Source organism: Rhea pennata, chromosome 1, assembly GCF_028389875.1.
Source record: "Rhea pennata isolate bPtePen1 chromosome 1, bPtePen1.pri, whole genome shotgun sequence".
NCBI classification, from domain to species: Eukaryota; Metazoa; Chordata; class Aves; order Rheiformes; family Rheidae; genus Rhea; species Rhea pennata.
Window position 1 is genome coordinate 146,731,082 of NC_084663.1, and position 20,544 is coordinate 146,751,625.

The 20,544-nt window shown below is 39.6% G+C and overlaps 1 protein-coding gene across 10 annotated transcripts in view; it reads right to left on the bottom strand.

Moving 5' to 3' along the window:
• INPP4A (inositol polyphosphate-4-phosphatase type I A) overlaps window positions 1-20,544 on the bottom strand; it is a 134,033-nt gene that overhangs the window by 98,458 nt on the left and 15,031 nt on the right. For 9 of the 10 annotated variants that reach the window (XM_062601588.1, XM_062601583.1, XM_062601587.1 and 6 more), the window contains exon 2: window positions 13,486-13,578. The gene's annotated coding sequence lies outside the window, so the exon portion shown is untranslated. The remainder of the gene's footprint in view (window positions 1-13,485; window positions 13,579-20,544) is intronic. The other variant, XM_062601579.1, reaches the window with a different exon arrangement.

Below are 20,544 nucleotides of genomic sequence, written 5' to 3' on the forward strand. Positions count from 1 at the left end.
TGAGGATGAACCTGGTCCCAGTGCAATACAGGAACAGAAGCAGACTGAAGACCACTGGCAGTATCCACAGTGATGCCTCACCTCCTCCTTCACATTGCCACTTTCAAGCCTTCCAGTCACTCTTCCATCAGCTGCACACACAGCTGCATCTTAGCATTTAGCAGCCTTGGTTTTCTGAACTCTACGGAAAGGTGAGAGTCCACAGACGCAAATTCTTGAGGAGCACAGGCAAATGTTTTCAAGAAGAAAGCAGAACACCTCTTCTGAACAGGCCCAGACTGTCTTTACTGTTGTGATGGGCATTACAGTACTTTCCATAGGCCCTCTCTAGAGGGCAGTGATATATGGAGCTAGGCGCCATGTGCACACACACAGTAAAAGAGACTCACCCCAGAAGGTGCACATTATTTTGAAAAGAGACAAAAGGCAAACAGTTGAGAAGGGAAATACTGTTGTATTGTTTCAAAAAGCACAGCTTTGTGACCACAAGACTTAACGAAAGTCACTTCACATGTGCACAGCACAGACAAGAACAGAAACTCAATTTCAGTTTTTCAGTAGTACTGCCACTGGACTACTAGACTTCCAGATCAGTAACAGGTTGATTTCTTCCAGTTAATTATCTTCTGCAGGTATTGTGATGTTCTATGACCAAAGCACTCTTTGCTTCTCTGGAAAATTAAAACTCCTACCAGGAATAGCATGAGCACCACAACCTTTATCCCGCACCGACAATGAACAGTAGAAGGCACATGTGGACCACTGCAGAGCATTAGTTTGGGTCACGGAGGAGGGAAGGGAATGCACTTAGTTGTCACATTTATCTCAAGACTGGTGAAGATGAACGACTACAGGCACCGTAGTGGTTGAACTTTTTGCTGTCGCTGCATCAGCTGCCAATGTCTCAGCAGCCTATTGAACCTATCTCTTACAAAAATAGTTAGCAAAGCAACCTGAAAGAGGCTGTGGGAAACCATTTCCACCATACCACACAAGTACATCTCTTAAGAGAGAACACTTTCTCAAGTTACTGCTGTAGCTATGACCCAATTCCATTTTTTTAATTGCTCTCATAATATTCAAAGCTATACATCTTGCATTGGAAAGAAACCATAAATTTACAAGAAACTTGTAACATACTGCATACAGATCTCAGAGGGAAGTACACTTCTGCACATCTGGTGAAAATGCCCAAGATGACCTAAATGCCCATTTCTTCTTTAAGTTCTGTTCCCAGCGATGAAAGAAGAATTTAATTCTAAGACTCTGACAGACTAAGATCAAAGAAATAAGCTAAAAAAAAAGGCAAGCAAAATATATTTCATAGCTAAAAAGACATAGTTACCAGACAAGAAACCAATGGACAGACACTGCCATGGTTTCTGCATATACAGGCACTGACACATTTGCTTCGTGCAAAGGCTTGCCTGGGTGAGAAGGGCTCCCCAGACTGCACTTGATGTCAGCATAATGTCAGCTGATCTTCAGCATCTGGCCTGTTCATATCTATCCACTTCTGCTCCCTTTTTCTCTTTAATACCAACATCTGTCCATGTTTTGCATTGATAGAGAAGGTCAAGACCACCATAATAGTACATTAAACCTGATAATTACATGATGAACCATTTCCAATTATTGTCTGCCGAACCTAATGCCCCTTAAATTCACAGCTCTGTCTTTCTCCTAAAAAGCTATACAGAGCAAGTCTGGAAGCATCTGTTATCTCAAGTCTTATGTACACTCCTTAGAGATCGTGCTGGATAGCAGAGAAAGCTCTTAAGAAAACACTTGGCCTCCCCAGGCTTCTAAGAATTAAATATATTGTAATCTGTTCTATCAACATATTTACAATATTCTGATTCCAAACAATCTTTATTTTTTTCTACAGTGCATAACCACCTCTCTGTTTCAGACCAGCATGGCCCATTTTCTGTACTTATACAATAATTTCAATTGAATATTAATCTGTGAATCCTAACAAAAGAGACACCCAAACCCAGGCGTAGATTCATTTTGAGGCAACTGTATGTTACTGCATGGCTTAAACATTACAGCTCCTTGCACAGTCAAACAAAATGTTACACTCTCGTGGGAACTGTCTACATCTACTTATTTTGTTGGTTCAATACACTCCATACATTTTCTGAGTGAAGTTTTTCCTGTTGTCCTCACAAAGCAAGACGTTGTAAATCTCATGCCAGCCTTTGTGACCCATCACTGGTAGGTTCTTCAAATGCCTCAGAAAGAACAATTGTCAGTGCTGGAGAAAGTAGATGCAAAGACTCATTGTTTCCTCAAGGCCATCTGCTGCACTGCGGAAACTAAACCAAAAAACAATAAAGCTAAATGTGAGTCTGAATAATTTTGTTGACTATTGCTCATCATTTCTTATAAAATTTACTCCTCTTCATTTGCATCAGGAAAGAAGAGCTATAATGCAAGATTGCTGTGTTTATACAACAGACTTCTAATGCTTTGTCTTTGTTTTCTCAAGTTATCTTTTGCTAGTTATCCAACTCCTGCTTTAACCAGAGGAATCCTCTCCTCGTATATTAGCAGGGTCATGAATAGGAATTGCCTCCCTAGACAGATTTAAGGGCCTAGTTCTGTTACTCCTGCTCCTGGGACCCATTGCCCTTATCAGGCAGGTTACCCCTGTTGTTAGATCATACAGCACCACATAGAGAAAGCACGGAGAAGGGCTGAAATGAATGTTGGCCAGTAGCAGATCTCAAACACAAAAGCCAAAGTTAAAAGAACCACCATTTTTCTTTCTCTCAAAGTTCATTATTTCTCCTCTCAAAACAGATTATGTAAAAATTCAATTGGAAGGAGTTATCTGCAAGCTCACAAATTTTAAGTCACTAAGGGTGAACCAAACCTTTATTTGTGATGAACTATAAACTGTTCTCTAGATTAGTGTCACCAAATACCACTGAAATCATTCAAAGATTATGGCACATGTTGGATAGTGTGTCAGAATCCAGATCAGCAGGAGCCTGAGGTGGGGAAAGCTTATTAAAAATGTTGATAATGGAAAACTATTTCTCTCACAATTAATCTAAATTTTAACATTCAGAACTTAATTGATTTCAGATCATTTGGGATTTTTCCCAAAATTAGGCCATGGAAAAGCTCACAAAAAGTAATACCTCAGCATTTCTAAAGTGGTTTCAAAACATCTTAATATCAAAGGCTATAAGTTTTATTCTAAGAACAGTCAGCCATAGACCTATGTAAGCCAATTTGTATATGTAATAAGAGGAAAAAGGTAAAAAATACAAAAAGCAAGCATGCTTAAGAATAAATTCAAAGTCTCCTTATTAAATAAACCATGTTCTTTTTCTTCAGGTACATAAACACACTGACAGATTGCCCCAGACAGACCCTTGTGCACCATTCACTGACACTTCCAACAGATATGACACCTTTTTCCATGTACATATTGGAATATTAAGTGATACATCTGAGCTGTGGCTTTTTTATCAATTTAATTTGTTTATATTTTTTATATGTAATCCAGAAGTATGTATTGATATATACAGAGAGATAGATAGATTATATTATTTTTACCTCATTGTATGTTAAAAGGTGTCATTGCACAGGATATCATCACTGAGACAGGAAAAGGTAGTAAGGGAGTAAGAGAAAACCTGAGATTATAGATGCTTCCAGATTTGCTCTGTATATATTTTTCTTTTTTTCTAAAACAGGACAGAACTCAGAATCTTTGAATTTAAGGGGAGTTAGATTGAGCAGGCATAGCTGGACATGCTGCATCATCTGATCATCAGGTTTAATGCTTTATTACTTCCTGACCTTTTCCATCAATGCCTCTGTGCTTAGATAAGGAAGCATGACTAAATGGAAAACATTAGTAACTGCTACTTAAGCTTAGTTCTTTGACATCTATATCCTGTGATTCTACAAGATCTTCATCCACTCAGGTTCCCATCAAATGTATGTCATACATTCAGTCAATTATTGACTAGATTCATCTAAGTCACCAAACAACTCCAGCTATATACAAAAATGATGCGCATAGCTCTAAATACAACCTCCTGCCTGTAGCATAGTTCCAGCAGCCTAAACTAATACGATCATTTACATCATCCTTTTATATTAAAGGCAATAAAGTACACATTTTCTATTACTCTGCTCCCCTAATTCCATCTTCTTTTAATTCCGTCTATAGTGTACTTTAGCTATCTGGAACTGATGGATACTTTTACACTTGCCTGTTGAGGTCCACAGTGGTCACAGACCACTGGTTCTTCCAAACTCTGCCACTGTGGAGCAGAAGCTGCCATTCCCAAACTCACCTGAGTCACAAATCCATGGTTTCCTTGGTAGGGAAATTAGCGTGGGAAAAAGCACGAGTGTGTTGGCATGGGTCTTGCACTGAGACAGTCAGGATATAACCCGGGCATGCACCCAAAGATCTGGGAAACACTCAGATCACATTATCCCCCTTATCTTCTCTCCAGATTACCTCACGATTTTTAACCCAAAGCAGAAAAAGGTAAAGTTTCCTTTTTTACAAATAGACAACTGAAAGAGATAGAGTCTGAGCCTGAGATGCACAGAAGTTTCTACAGCCTACCTCATATTCAGGCACTTAACTTTCAATGATTTTACTGACTACTTGCCTAATACTTCCAAAGGAGTCTTAGCAACTGCATCTTCAGCTTTGATTAGTGCACTAAACATTGGACAAACTTTCTTGTGAGGTATCGTTGAATAATTTTTGGACAGTTCTTAAGTTTTGGAGGGAAGAATTCTGTTTATTCATCACCCAATGCTTGTAAAGCTGGTTTAATCAATGTAGAACTATTTAAGGAACCAAAAAAAATCTTACTCAACCAAAACATCACCATATTTCTGACAGTGGTCAGAATGTCACCATGATCTTTCCTTTACAGAATGTCGTTGTGATTGCTCAATTTTCTTATGAATCATTAAATGATAACTTCCAAGCTAAGCTCTGAACCTAACAAATAAATGACAGTCATATTCTTATAAAGGTGTGTTTCAAAGTACATTCACTTCTGCCAGGTTAGGATTTCATAAACACCCATGAAATCAGTTTGGAAATAAAGAAGATCTACTAAAAAAAGCCTGCTGTAAGTACAAGATGATGGTTACAAACGTAAACCAGCAAGATCCACAAAGCCAAGTAATGTAAAAATATTTTATTGATTGCTATAATCCAAAATAGCAGTAGTACTCCATTAATTTATCTTGGGAAAGAAATAATTCTAACCACCCTTCATGAAAGATTTCTGAAACAGAATACATTATACTCTTCCTTGCCAGTTTTATCAAGACTGAATGGAGACACCAAATTGAAGGAAAAGGATCAGATCTTCAGCATGTTCTCAGAAAGAAATTGTGTGTCTAATACCAAGAACAGTCATTTATAGATTCAGAAGCATCCATTTTGCTTGAGAATCACCAAACTACCTCCAGCTCAGTTAATTGCCTCATAGCACTATTTCAGTGAGAAAATCACAAGTAAGGCCAAATACCAGCATTAAATTGCAGTTTCCTTTACTCCTACTCATGCACAGCAGAGTACGGAAACTATGTGATCCACACCCATAACTCTAGAAAGAATCTTAAAATACACAAGCTGTAATTCAGTTTAAAAAGCTGTATTTAAGCTAGAAAAAGGAACTGACACATTAAAATTAAAGGAAGACTAGTAAAAGCTTTCTTCACATTAAGCCATTTCCAAAAGTGCGAGTACTTTTCTTTTTACAGTAGGTCTAGAAAGGGATAAGATACAAGCAGTGCCTATTATGCTGTGTTCTTAAATAGCCTACCTTTTTAGGAATCCACCTGATAGGCTGAAACCATACAAACACTGTTCAAACTGTTTTAAAAGGACCTGACATTTTGTCAGCTATCACATAAATGAGCTTTGTGTTTATTTTTATGGACTATAATTTAGATAGCAGCTATCAGTACAAGTCTCTTTTTGTTGTGATCTCACATTATTTCTACCTACTTTTTACCCCCCGCTTTCTCCTCCCAAAAACAATTGATTGAAGGTTTAAAAAAATACTATGGAGACCTGACTGAGTCTTTTCAAGATAATAACAAACTTTGCCTATCTGAATGAAATTGTTAGTAATTACAGCTTTTTTAAGAGAATGAAAAGGAAAAAATCATTTTTTAAACCCACATAAAAAGCTTTCCACACAAGAAAGTAACAGATTTGGGGTATTTTATGTGTGATCTCTGATTTGTTTAGTTTTGGAGAGAAGCCTTTTTAGCTCTATTGCTCTGATGTTCCCTATCACTAAGGACTAACAACCTGTAATCTAGCTACTAAAAAGAGGAAATGTATAGTCTGTAGGCTTAATTTTTTTCATTCAAATTCTCCTATAGAAAGCGAGAACCACAAAAATCAAGTTAAAAAAACAAATATATTGATTCCTCCTACAGATGCAACCCACAATGGGGAATAAAAGAATAGAAACATAAATAAAAAGCCATATTTTCAAGTTCTGTAGTGCCACTGATCTTTGTAATAGGGTAAAAATTACTACAATCCATATATATCCATTATATGCAATTTGGGCATTGAAGAATGTCTGAGAGAGTCAGAAAATGCACTGAATTCTCCACTTACATGCAAGACAGGAAGAGTGTAATTCAGAGCACTTAAGCTAAGCAGGAGCTAACTTAGGTGCCAGGAATCACCACTGTGGAAGCATTCACCTCCCTCCATTAACTGCACAGGGGCTGTAGTTAGGTGGTGCTAATATGTCCCGATTAGGCTTAGCAAAAAACACAAAATCCAAGAAGATGTACATAAATGCTGCAGCAGCTGAAGTGCTAAAGTTAAACATGGAGAACAATCGGTAAAAGTAGAGCTCAAAATAGAATACAGATGGGAAGAAGGATTTGGCTGAGAGGTATGAGACGTTTTTAGAAGGTGACAGACAGAAACAGAGGAAATGTCAGAGCTGGGGACTCAAGACTCTCAGCAAGGCAAAGCAGATCGATGTTGCTGTCAAGAGGAAATAGTAAGCAATGTGACTTCCAGTTATACCAAGCTGAGAGCAGTTCCTAGCATCTGGTCTCAAAAGGAGAGAAATTAATGGCACTGTGGTGGCTTTCTAACAGATGTGCAAGGGAGATGGAGAGACAGAAGGCCAAGTAGTTTAGAGGCAGGGAATAGAAAAGAGATGGCAAAACTGCACGCAAATCTCTTTGGTGAAAGTGCGCCCAGGCAAGTTGAACATCACGGCTATCGGTATGATGGAGAAAGATCCAAGAAGGCAGACTCAGGAGATGAGTAATTGGAAGAGACATCCGACCCACATTTGTAAACTCCATGAGCCACCTGACTGGCTGACAGGCTAGTAAAAAGCAAGTACAAGAAAACAAGATGCTTGGGGAAGCTCTGCAATGGTAAAGGGAGAGAGAAAAAAGAGCCAGGAGGACCTGGGAAGAGCTAATCAGAAAAGCTTTATAAAAGTATTTGATTTTGCAAGAAAAACATTTGCCAAGTCTCCAGAAAAAAATACTTTTGCAGCTCTGTTTCCTCATCCTGACTGTAGTTTTAAGGCTGTTAAGACTCAACTGTGCTCATTCAAAGTGGCAAGAACTCTCTCACTGACAAAGATGACCAAAGAGCTGCAGGTTTCAGTTTGGGAAAATGTTCCAGTCACATCTTGACATCAACATTTTTCAGATGTGAACATACTGCTCCTTAAAAGTTTGAGGAAGGAAAGCGAATGAGAAACTAAATCACACAACTCTACATCAGAGGTTTCAAAACTGATTCTCTGAAGCAAATGAAGCCTCCCTCATCTCAGTGGATTGAACACTTATCATCATCAGGTTACGTGGCAAACAGCTTGCCTCCACAAGCACAAAGGAGCATGGAGAGTCAATGGCAGGTGGGGGAACCTGAGAAATACCGGCCCCGCTACTCCCAGGCCCATCACAGCAGAGCCATGGTGAGGAACCCAAATTACCTGCTTAGAGAAGCAGAAACTTTGTCCAGGCCTTGCCAGAGCTGCCTAGAGCATCAGCTCCATAGTCCAGGTGAGAAACTCATCACAGTGAGTCAACGGGAGCAGCAATCACCATCACCTCTCAGACTGAAGACTTCACTGCCTGGCAGTGTGGGACGCATTGTGGGTTGCAGCGGACGAGCACCTGGGGACTGCGCAAGGCTTCTTATGGGGTGTTTAGGGGAGGAACCAAAGGCACAGAAAGGGAGGGATCTAGGTAATTTGGGGAGGAACAAGCACGGGAAAATAAAGATATATGGGGATAAAAAGGATCCGGTTGTACATAAACAGGGCTAGTCAGTACACTTGCTTAGCCGTGCCCTGCACCTCATCATCATAGTCTGTCCTGTCTTATTAAACTCCTTCCTAACTGTTCCTGTGTGGGGGACTCTAGTCTGCATGCATGTGTGTGTGGAGGTTGGAGCGCCAGCAGGTGAGAGGACTTGTGCGCCAGAAAAAAGAGGGCACAGGAATAAGGACAAAATCACCAGCGAACATCAAGTCAAGCTAGCTGATGAGTAGGTGAGATGACTGGGGAACCAAGTGTGTGGGGGGGATCTCCAAGGGTGAGACCACAGGGCAGCTGGCTACTGCAAGGAGGACTGGGGAGTCCGGGCTGGCTGCCAGACACCATGGGGTCTGGGTTCAAGTGGGAGAATGGCTAGTGTGTGTGTGTGTGTGTGTGCAGGCATGCGTGCATGTGTGTCTTCAACAGTGAAACCACAGAGGCAGCTAGCTACTGAGGGAAACCAGGGTAGTCCTGGCTGACTGAGAGGGAAACCATAAGGTCTGGGGTTCAACTGTGAAGCCTGAGAGAAGGAAAGTGTGGACATGTGTGCGTGCCTCATGGGTCTTTCTCTCTAAGGGCAAGACCATAGGGAAGTTGGCTGCCAGGAAGAGCAGGGGAGTCCCAGTCAAGTGCCAGGGAGACGGTGGAGCCTGGCCATCAACTGAGACCCATTTGTGCATATGCGCAAATATGCACCTGGTATGCAGGTGTCTACCAACAACTGCAGTGAGGCTGCAGACCTAGGGGGCTTATATGTCCCAGGGAGGAGACTGGGGATCCAGGGGCAGTTGCTGGATGGACTGAGTGTTTAAGACCAACTACTGAAGGGATACATGTTGTCCATATGCATATATACATCCCATTAATGGAGCTTCCTCCTGATGAGCCAGAGAAGGGAACAGGAGACCACTGGTGCCGCTTGTGCAAGTACTCAGTATGCTTGTCCATGTTGATCTGTGTAGCCAGACACACATATATATACACATAGATACATTCATACGTACACACATATACACATACACGCACCTGTATGCTGTATATGTGTGTGTGGGTGCCTACTGGGAATACATTCTCAGTCTTGCTACTGGTTGGACCTTGGGTCATGGAGCTACAGCAGCTTTGCCTCATCGGGTGAACAGGTTCAGCCCCCTCACCTAATGATCATCATGCAAAAAATTCTTCCAAAGCAAGGGCTACATAACATTAAGTATTTAAGGTCTGCTTGGCCTCTTTAACACAACTGAATAGAAGGGAAAGCAATACCATGCAACTTTCCACCACTTCATGGACCACAGATCAAAAACTCCAGGCCTGCCATTAAGCAATGCCCAAATGTTTGGCTACTAAAGCTGCAAAACTGGAGATAAGCAAATCTCCAAATCCCTGAACACGCTCTAGTTCAGTTACAGAAAACACATGACATGTTGCGCCTGGACGTAGTTTTGGGTCACGTTCCTGAAACTACTGGGCCTTTGGCTCATGACAAAAATACTGCTTTACGGCCACTAGAGTTTTCTCGAAGTGTAACACTGGCATTTGGCTCTAGTGCAATTTTTCAGAATTGTGAGGCACTGAAAGAAAAGCCAACAAGAAGAGAAAAAAGATTTCAATAGCTCTGGAAGAACTGCTTTACAGAGCTTCCACAGGGTATTTTATTGTGCAGGCTGTGGGCCTGGAAAGGTGCTGTAGCAAAGTGGCTTCATCTCAAATACTGCAGAACACACACATATAGAAAAAGGGGTGGGGGCAGTACCACAAAACTTATGGCCTCTTATGACACTCGATTGTGAAAACCCAGAAATTTATAACATAGTTCCCTGAAACAGTTGCTATTTGTTGTCCTCTTCAAGTCCACGCACTGTTTTTTCTTTTATATAGTAAGGACTAAATTTCACAGAGCAAAAGTCAGGCAAATTCTGCCTGGAAATCTGGGTAGAACTCAGCTTATTTCAAGAAGCATAATGCATATAGTCACTGCTCTCCTGCCAGGGTCCTCTTCCTGATTTATTTTTGTTATGCTCTTTCAACTGAGCATTGCCAGAACGAATTTCTAGGTATGGAGCCTTCTTGAGGAGATAGAGGACAAAAAAGGGAGGAAGGGCAAAGTAACATGGCTGCTTCTTTCCATCCTGGAAGGCTTTTGGGCCTCTCATGCTCCCTTTTCCTCAGAAGTCTCGCAATCTTCAGTTTGCTCGCAGTTCAAAGAACAGCAGAAGAATGTGGGGAAAGGTAGATAAGTAGACAAATAAGCAGAAATATGGTATTCCAGTCTCAAACATTGGCTGTCTAGTTTCAATAAATAAATAAATAAATAAATAAATAAAACTAATGGCAGTAACAACTTAAGTACAAGACAAATCTGTTTTAGGCACAGCATTGTGGAGAATAAAGCATCAGTCAGAAGAAAAACTTGTCCTTAGCTCACATGACTCTTGGCATGCTCCAACTTGTGTACCAAAGCTGACAAGTCTTCTTTTCAAAATAGCCTGAAATTAATTCTAGCAAGATACAAGTCACAGGACAGCATCCTTACTATTCAGTTTGGGACTACACTAAGAGCAGCTAGTGTAGAGCAGGTTATCTCTAAGCTGATCACTAACTTGTTATCAAGTCCCAGTGGGCTCCTACTATCACCTACGAGCATAAGTAAGAGCCAGTTAAGGAAAAGAGTGTTATTCCATCTTCTTTCCCCTCAACCTCTAAAGTCTGAGAGTTAACACCCCTTAAAAAAGGGGGGGGTGGAGGAGGGAGAAAAAAAAATCATGTAAGTAGTTAAATCAATATGTCTTATTTTAGGCAGAGATTATGGAAACATCCAAACAGTATTCAATCTTCTGGAAAATGTATCATGTGGTCAGTCTGAACAAACAAAATATAATTCATTTTTTTTACAGCATATAGATTGAGACATGTTGAGACATGGGTGCTAAAGAAGGGTTTGAGAGACTTGTAGCAAAGTGGAATCACCTCGAAAATCAATCAGCTAGTCTTTTAGTCAATTTGCTCTAGTTTGCCAAGTCTATCAGCTTTGTCACCTTTCAAATGATTAAAATAGAGTTCTCAAAACCATGCAAAGCTGATTATCTACCTGAAAAATACACCTATAAGCAGGTGTCATGTTTAAAAGTAAAAGCAGGAACTGAATCTTCCCCCAGAAACTTTTAAACTTTTGAATAATGTAAATTTCATGCCAAGAAAATTATTCTTGTATTTACAAGAAATTCTTTAATGGATTTATCAAAAAAATGTCTTTTAGAACAGCAAATTATACAGACTACAAAGCTAGCGTCATTTTAAATTAAATTCGGCAAATACAGCAAACATATATTTAAGTTGAGAGCACAGAGGTACCTACTCATCTTATTGCATAGGTCCATACTCATCCACGTATAGGTTAATGCTGCATCGGGAGATGGAAAATCAGACCAAAGATAGGTACGTATGCAAAGAAAACTAAGGGAGAAAAACATCTTAGGATGGAACCACAAGGAGGAGCACCACGTTGACAGGGTATACTTCTCAGTCACTGTGTTGTTGTGAGGCTGGAGCAGTGTCAGAAGTTTTAAAGCAACTGTGAACCTATATATCACACCAGGAATTATAAACCTTGTGATATTCAATGTCTTCCAAAGAGGCTTAGCTTCTAACACTGTGAGACTAGGAGAAAGTCTCAGATCTTACTCTTAAAGATAAGCAACAGTGCAAATACTTTTTCTTTCATGATTTATCAAAGCAAAGTCTGAAGATACAGATCACAGAGGTTCAAGTGTTGTAATTCAATTAAAAGAACCACCAATTTAGGATTATTTAAAGCCTCACAAATGTGTAAACCCATATGGTTATTTAATGAGGCCGAATAGTGCATTTTGACCGTTGGCCACATTGCAGCTGCACCCAAACCAGCTTCCAGTTTCCTGGACTGGAATATTGCAGAAGTATTTGGCCCAAGTTCAGCAGCAGAAAAGAGGAGTCTGGGCCACCAGTCTGTTCATTTCGAAGGGAGAGTGACCAGGAAGGAGGAAGAGCAGCCACAGAGAAGCTGCCAGGGTTTCTCTCATGGACTGGTAGGTCTTGGGAACCTGCAGCCATAGCATATCAGCCACAGGACCATAAGAACCAGTCAGCCCAGCAAAAGACCATCACCTCCACTTGTCTGTAGAGAACCCCTTCAGCAAGGCCAGTCATATCTAAAACAAGTTCATATCTTGAGACATGAGCCTAACATTGCAGCCACCTGCTCTTCATGTGAAAATGCATATGATAATCAAAGCAGCACATAAAAACACACATCTGAGGAATGTGAGGCTATGTCCTACCCACAGGCATACATTTTCCTTTTTTTTTTAATCCAGTAACCATACAAAATTCAGTGTAGTAATACTGTAGTATTAACATGTGTATGCGGCAGAATGAATTGAAGCTTATTTTTCCTATAATACACTATGTCCTTTAAAAGACTGATATGATTAGTGGACTGGTCAAGAATGACAGATGTCACCAAACAGATACAACTAATATCTACTACCCAATCCAAATATAATTCCATAAAAACAGCACTTCTAGAACAGAATAGAAAATATATTTTTTAGAAATAGTGCTTAGAATCTAAATAGCATAAGAAGATCTTAGACATAAGAAAAACACTGATGTGACAGACAGGAATGCCATTCTTGGGCTCAGAAGACCTGCCTGTCAAGAAGATCAGACATGCTGCATTGATGACTACAAAGATAAAAGCTCAAGATCAAGGTACTGAACTTTAGCAAGTTACAATGCATCAACTGAACCACAGCAAACACAAAGTCACTTAGCTTAACCTCACATCACTGTGAACTAAATAGAAATAAATTACCTTACACTTTCAGCAAGATAAGAAGTTGCCTGCATAAGATTACTACAGCTTAGGGACTATATATTGGCCTGCTAAACAGCAGTAACAGGATAAGGAGCCCAGTTCTCAAGCCACTGAATAAACAAAACAGCCCAAATCCATATTTTATAAGACAGATTGTTCACAGACCAAGCGCTGCTGAAGCCATGAAGAATAACACATTTTGACTTATCAGACTGTCCCTAGAAGAGACTGTTGCTTGGTGAACATAGTATTAACACATGTAGAGAAGTGAGTTAGGAGACAGGTAAATCAAGGGTAAAATTGAGACTTACCACTCACCGGTCTCTCCTTTAGAGATCGAGATTGTTGTTCAGCCCCATTAGTCCACTACTGTCACCAGGCTCAGAGGGATTTCACGGTGACAGCTGTAAAACAAGGCAGAGGTTTTCTAACTAATAGTTCTGTATACAAATAGTGATAAACTGGACTTCTCCAGTGGTTATATTACAGAAACTTCCTGGGATAAATTTCCTATGATAGTTATTAATTTTTTAGTAAAATAAAAATAAGAGTGAGTACTGTGCTTAATCTTTTAACATTATTTTAGACACTCTATACCTGAAAGCACCCTAAATTTTCTGTACGTCAGCAGTTCTAGTAATGTTTTGGGGGTTCTTGATGATGAATTATTGCCTTTTTATTTTCTTTTATTTCCCCACAACCACTGAAAAAGTAAACCGGTTACCTTCATAAAATAATAGTCCCTTTTTCTCAGAAGCAGAACAATACCACTGTGAGATTTTTCCCTAAAACACAGTGATAGCAGGCATCACCCCTGTATTGCTGTATCACAGGGTAACCCCAAACTAAATACTTTTGCCCTCTGACTCCTCATCTCAGACCTCACAGCCATACACCCAGAAACAAAGTTGCCTTCATATTTCCTTCCAGCAACTCTTTCCAATTTGCCCTTCAAAAAAAAGCTCAGGGATAAAGTAGCTTTCCCTGTGGTTGTAGGTACCTTCTTTACAGGAAGTTATTTTAACCACTGACTTCACTCAGACAACTTCTTGTTCTGTAGGTAACTTCACTGATGCAATAGGACACAACAGCAACAGAAGAAAAGCACTAATGTTTGACCTAAGTGGCTTCCATTATTTAGGACTGGGTGGAGCACCCAATTTTCAAATTCCCAGTTCCTAGCTGTGCCTGGGGATCTCTGAGGACAACTGCCAAAGTCAGAAGAGGGATCCAATATGCATCCTCAATAAGCAGACAAGTATCTCAACAGTCTTGGGCAAGTATGTCCCCTTTAGAAGTCAGATAGGAAGTACTACTGAATAAATACACAGAGCTCTGAATCGCTTCACTTTGTATGGCTGAAGTACTCTATTTAGCAAAGAATTGGGGGGGGGAGAAGAAAAAAGTGTGCTGGAGAATCTGTGGAGATTCAAGGTACATCACAAGGAGGGCCCAGCAGCAAAGCCTGACACATCTAACATATTCTTAACAACTACTTCCTTGCTTCATTCTTAATACAGCAAAACCACTTTAAATATTCAAGTGGCAGGAATTTAAAGCATTAAGAGAAAAAAACTAACTCTGCAGAGACATCAGGCTCCTCTAACTACATCTGTTGCTTTCAGATAGTTACACCCAAGTTCAGGCTGAAATCTGTTGGTGCTTTAGACCTCAGCTGGTGTCTGGCTTGCACGAGGTATCCCCAGAACACTTCAGCAGAAAGATTTCATGGCACTAGTTATCTCATATTATTTTTCATCGCTTTATTACAAGGCTTTCTAATCTGCCAACCACAGAGGCCTAAGCAAGCTGGTTCAAGCCAGACTGGTGCTGGTCACATCAGCAAGACTTGAAGAAGGAACAACCTGAGCCAGTTCCTCACTCCCACCTCACGGCCCTCACCAGGCTCATGCCACTTACAGGCAGAGTGTGCATGACTGGGTTAGAGTCCACGCAAACAGGACGGCATAGATGTCCTCTATAAAAATGGTAATGAAGATGCAAGCAAACACATCCTGCTTCATTTCCAACAGTTATAACAACCTCTTAACTTTGCTTAAACCATGTTTAACTACCAGCATTGTATTTTGCCTTCCAAATAAACACTTCTCAGTTCCAAAGGTCTGCAAGAAGACAGGAGACACCAAAGCTAAAGCATGCAAGTAGACAAGAGACACCAAAGCTAAAGCAGTGCTTTCCTGTTCCTCTCAGAAACTATATGCGGCCAGCTCAACATCCGCCTGCAATTGCTAAACTCTCCAGATTTTGTTAGTGAACCAGAATATGATGCCATTTTGGTTTCAAATAAATTACTTTTTTGTTCTAAAACCAAAGAGCCGAAAGTCCTAGTAGTATTTTTGTTTTAGTATTTTTGTTTTCTGTACGTTGCCTGTTATCTTTCCTCATGTTTGCTTACCTATTTCAAACTTCCTGAGGATTTACATTCCAGCAGGGAGTAACCACAGCTCAGTTAAAAGTTACTTTCAGTGGTCTAGCAGATTTTTTTTTCCTTTCATGTACACCACAAAAGACAAATACACACATTTTTATAATTATGAATGCTATATTCTCTGTCTGTTCACATGATGAATTACAAATGATTTCCCTCCTTCTCAACTCGTTTTACTCTGAAGTTCTACCTTTGCAGGAGCAGTCATTACATATTAAAATCATTAAGATGAGCCATTCAGTTAAAATATAAATCCTGCATAAAGTATCTCACTGTACTTAAACAGCAAAATGTGTTTTCGAAAGTAGTATGATTTTGCACCATTTACAACAGTGGAAGTCTAAACATCACTACAGGGGTCAGATGTTCACTACATAGTTTCTTTAGATCACACAGATTTAGAGGCAGAAATCTAAATCTATTGGATTGAGACTTGATAATGCAAGAAGGTGACCTTTTCTTGTAAAACAGATGACATCTGTCTCTGCCTAAAACTAACAGCGAGTGTTTATCGTGTGACTTTCAGGTTTAATTGCCTGCAACAATCCTCGCCAGTACAAACCACAGTAGGAAGTGAGTTAATGAACTTGCGACAAATGCAGAAATTGTTACAAATAAAAAAATTATGAGGATGTTTTAGAACTGCCTAAATTACTTACTTCTTTTCCACAAAAAAAAAAAAAAAAAAAAAAAAATTAAAGGCACTTTTTCATCTCCAGTCTCTAAGATTTTCATGGAAGTAAGGGTTTGATCCAAAACTCACTGATGTAAGCAGAAGAGACAAATAAGACAATAGAAGAGGAAAATATCCTGGTTGTAAGAGGTCTGTTCTGACCAGTTTAGTGTCTGGCGTTGCAGTCTATAATGACATGAACAGGAGCAGAGAACAAAGACTCCTGAGCTTGAGACTTGGCAGATATCATAAGCAAAGACGAGGCTGATTTTAGTGCAGTCTTAGGTCTCTGTGTACTTAGCATCATTGACTCTGTTCATCCACTGTGACCTATCTATGTGCCTGCAACAAAACAGCACTTGAAATTCTTTTTTTAAAAGACTGTTTGGAAAAAGACTGGAAAAAATTACATCACTTCATCCTGTCTTCTCTTACCTACATTTTTTTTCCAGTCTGTTCTCCCTACTACCTGAACACGCACTTCTTACAACTCTGCAGCTGAATTTAGGAGTTTGTGTGGTATATGCAAGCTATGCATACATGTAAGTTCACATATTTGTGAATATTTCTCCCCCAGAGCTGTGTATAGCCCTGTATCTGAGCAGAATCCCATCCACAGATGTCCTTATTTATTTGTTCTCTCTGTGATTTAAGCCACAAAATAATCAACATGGGTTTTCAGGATTTTTCTTAAGAAAATTTGTCATTATCAAGTCAAGTTCAAAACGGAAAGCAGCCAACAGGTCAAAAGAAAGAAAACATAGTATTTTGATAGGCCTCCTCATTGTTTATAGAGAGCTCCTGAATAACACACACTACAAGAGGTAGCTACAATCCTGTCCAACAAATGAAGGATCATCGTAATTTACTATCATGCGTTGTCTCCTTTTTTGTGCTTCATTTTCCTTAAGCAATAAAAAGCCCTAATTTCAACTTCTCAAGCATTAAAACAATTCTCAGTATTAAAACTTACATTCAGAGTGTAAGAGAAAAAAAAATCATATGGCAAAAAACCACATCCTTTTCCGAATGAAAAAATCATTTTTGATCACACTATATCCGTAACTGCTAAAGACATCATATCCTTTTGTAAAACCAAGCTTCCATTACAAACATACAAACCATATTCAGGACCCCAACTTTCATCTCATTCAACTGGCCAGACCAGAGGCATTCCTGACTGCTAACTGAAAATGTCCAGCATGACAACCTAGGAAGCCCATCATCCCTATACAGCAGGAGCTCAGTTATGAACCAGAACTAACTGGAAGGCCAAATGCTCAGCCCAGAAGCATGGTGGTAGCAGAGCAGGCTCCGCTCATCCATAGCCACTTGCCCCAGCTGCCAGAACCCACCTCAGAACCCACCTCAGGCCACCTCAGAACCACAGAATGGTTGAGGTTGGAAGGAACCTCTGGAGATCATCTAGCCCAATCCCCCTGCTCAAGTGGGGTCACCTAAAGCAGGTTGCCTACAACCCTGTACAGACAGCTTTTGACCATCTTCAAGGATGGAGGCTCCACAACCTCTCTGGACAACCTGTTCCAGTGCTCTGTTACTCTCACAGTAAATAAGTTTTTCCTCGTGCTCAGGCAGAACTTCCTGTGTTTCAGTTTGTGCCCGCTGCCTCTCGTCCTATCACTGGACAAAACCCAAGGCAGGAAAAGAGGAAAGCCTGCAAATTCAAATGCAGGTGACGACTTGTACCATCAACAAAAACATCCCAAACAACTACTACAATATCTGTGCGTATACTTCCACTTAGAACATTCAAAAACGAATACACCTCTCACCAGTCAACAGACATATATAACCTAGTATGTCACTGTGCTATGAGCCACATTGCATTTTTCCCCCCACGATGCAAGCAGCCAAAAATAGATGTGGGAAACCAAAAATATCAAATGAGTTTTGTGGGATTTGTTTACTTTACTTAAAAAGGGAGGGAAGGAGGAAAGAAAAAAAAGACACAGAGTGCAATATACTTAATTTAGAACTATCTGGGGAAAAAAAAAAAGAGAGAGAGAGAGAGAGAGAGAGAGAGAATGACCAGCACCAATTTACCATCTGAAACAAGGTCAGGAGTTTTAGAGTATACCAAAATAAAAACACACAAATATATTAGAACTGTGTCATAACCCAGAGAACGACAGAACAGATGTTTACTTTTTGTAAACACCATCATTAGATACAATAAACATTGCCATCTATTAATTAGACATAGGCATTCCCTTTGTTGTCTTCTCTTTAACCCACAATCAATCAGAAGAAAACAGTAAGGAATCTGACCAGGCTACAGATGCTGTTGCCCCATGCCTGACCTCTAATAGTTTGTTTTTCATCAACAAAAATATCTCAAACTCAAATATACGTTGCTGAAATGTATTTTATATGAACTCAATATACTCTTCCTTAAACCGTTTCTCTTGAATATTTTGTTTTTCATTAAAGTCAAAGAAAATCTGCAACCACAGATACTGAAAATACAAATATAAAAGAAAGTTCTAAAAATATTGGTGAAAATGATAGCTTAAATCATGATCCAGACAAATATTTCCTTCACAAAATAGAAATAAGCATCCTCCCATATTTACTTCATTGGTTATCGCTAGTAAGAATATCCGTTTCAATCATGCTGTGTTGTTAAAGGCTGCTGGACATTGTTGGTTGGTTTATTTTAAAGCTGTAAATTGAGAGAAGTGGAAACCAACATACAAAGCTTACTACATCTGCTTTGCGAAACAGGCCTTGGAGAGAAAAAAAAAAGATTCCTTCTGTCTTGAGATCTTTAAGTATTTCTATTGTCCACAACATTATGATTTAATGAAAAGTGATTTTACAGAGTTTTACTACATAGATGACTTTTACTACTCTAGCATAAGCAAAAGAATGCTGATTTTTCATTTACTGGTGGTATGTGCTAATTTAGAAAATAGAATTGTTACTATCTATGTCACTAATTAGAGTTCAAGCTTTACTGTAATTTTCCAAATCCAAATTTTTCTCCAAAATCTGGAATGTACTATTTCTAAAGAATTTAGGACGTGTATGGTACCACAGTTACAGATACTGAAACTCTGGTATGTAAATTTAAAATTCTATTTCTAACAACAAGTTTGAAAGCTATTTGTAGAGTGAAATGTTAAGAAAAAATCTAGAAAATACATCTGTCTGCATATATAAAAGTGTCCACTATGCAAAGTTTCCTGACAAAATGGAAGGAGAATAGTGATGTGCATTCTGACTAAAAAAGTACAGTTTATTTTATCCATTTCCTTACAACTAGAACACATGCCCAGAAAAATATACAGAATTTTTTCATGCAGATATTTTCAAATAGGATTAAACTCTGCACTATGTTTCAGTTTCCTGTTTCTTGTTTAAGTGTTGAGCAAAAATAAACTCCTTTAAAAGCAGAAACATTAAATCCAAGTAGAAGACAAGTATTTCATGTTCTTTAAAGCAAGCTGCTGGTCTGAACTAAGGAAAAAAAAGTAAAACCACTTTGCTCAGTTGAGCTTGCAAGTTTAAGAAACATTTCTGGACAGGAATTTTGAAAATGATCTTTTCAATTTTTGTAAGAAACCAGTGTGATCTGAAGAAAGAGGTCTTTTTCTCTGTAGGCATCTTTTTTCATTAAAAACAGGCCTTCCAGTTCAAGACCTGCAGGGTGTAGGAAAACACGCTGCTGTTGCTCAAACTTTACACACTATTTGTTTAAGACTTAATTCTTCAGAGCTGTCAAAGCACGACCTCTAGCAGTTCAAAGCTTCAGCCAAAAGAAAAAAAAAATCACAAATAACTTAGAGCTGTCAAGGGAGAGCTGGCTTGCAACAGAGGTGGCAGGAAAGCCTTCTACAATGGACAATTCCTGTAAACGTTTAGTTAAACAATAAAATAAAAAAATAACATTCTGAGTGATCTTTTTGATTGAGTCTCCACAACCGAAGAGAGTGCACAGTGGCCTGGACTGCCTCCGTGCACGAGCAGCGCCCTCCCCTCCCCTTCTGCTCCAGCAAAAGGGAAACTGGGAAGCCCTGAGGGCCCCAATACTGACTCGTACAACTAAGACATACGTGCGCCTGCTGCCCAGGCCCGCTGCGTGCTTTCCTTGGGACCCGGGCTGCTTATTCAGCTAGTGCTAGGCGCAGTAGTGTCCCACTGCGACGCTGGGGAAGATCACATTTCTCCTCTCAGCTCTAGTCCCACAACTCAAACTGCTGATGCACCAGGAGAAAAACAGCACTT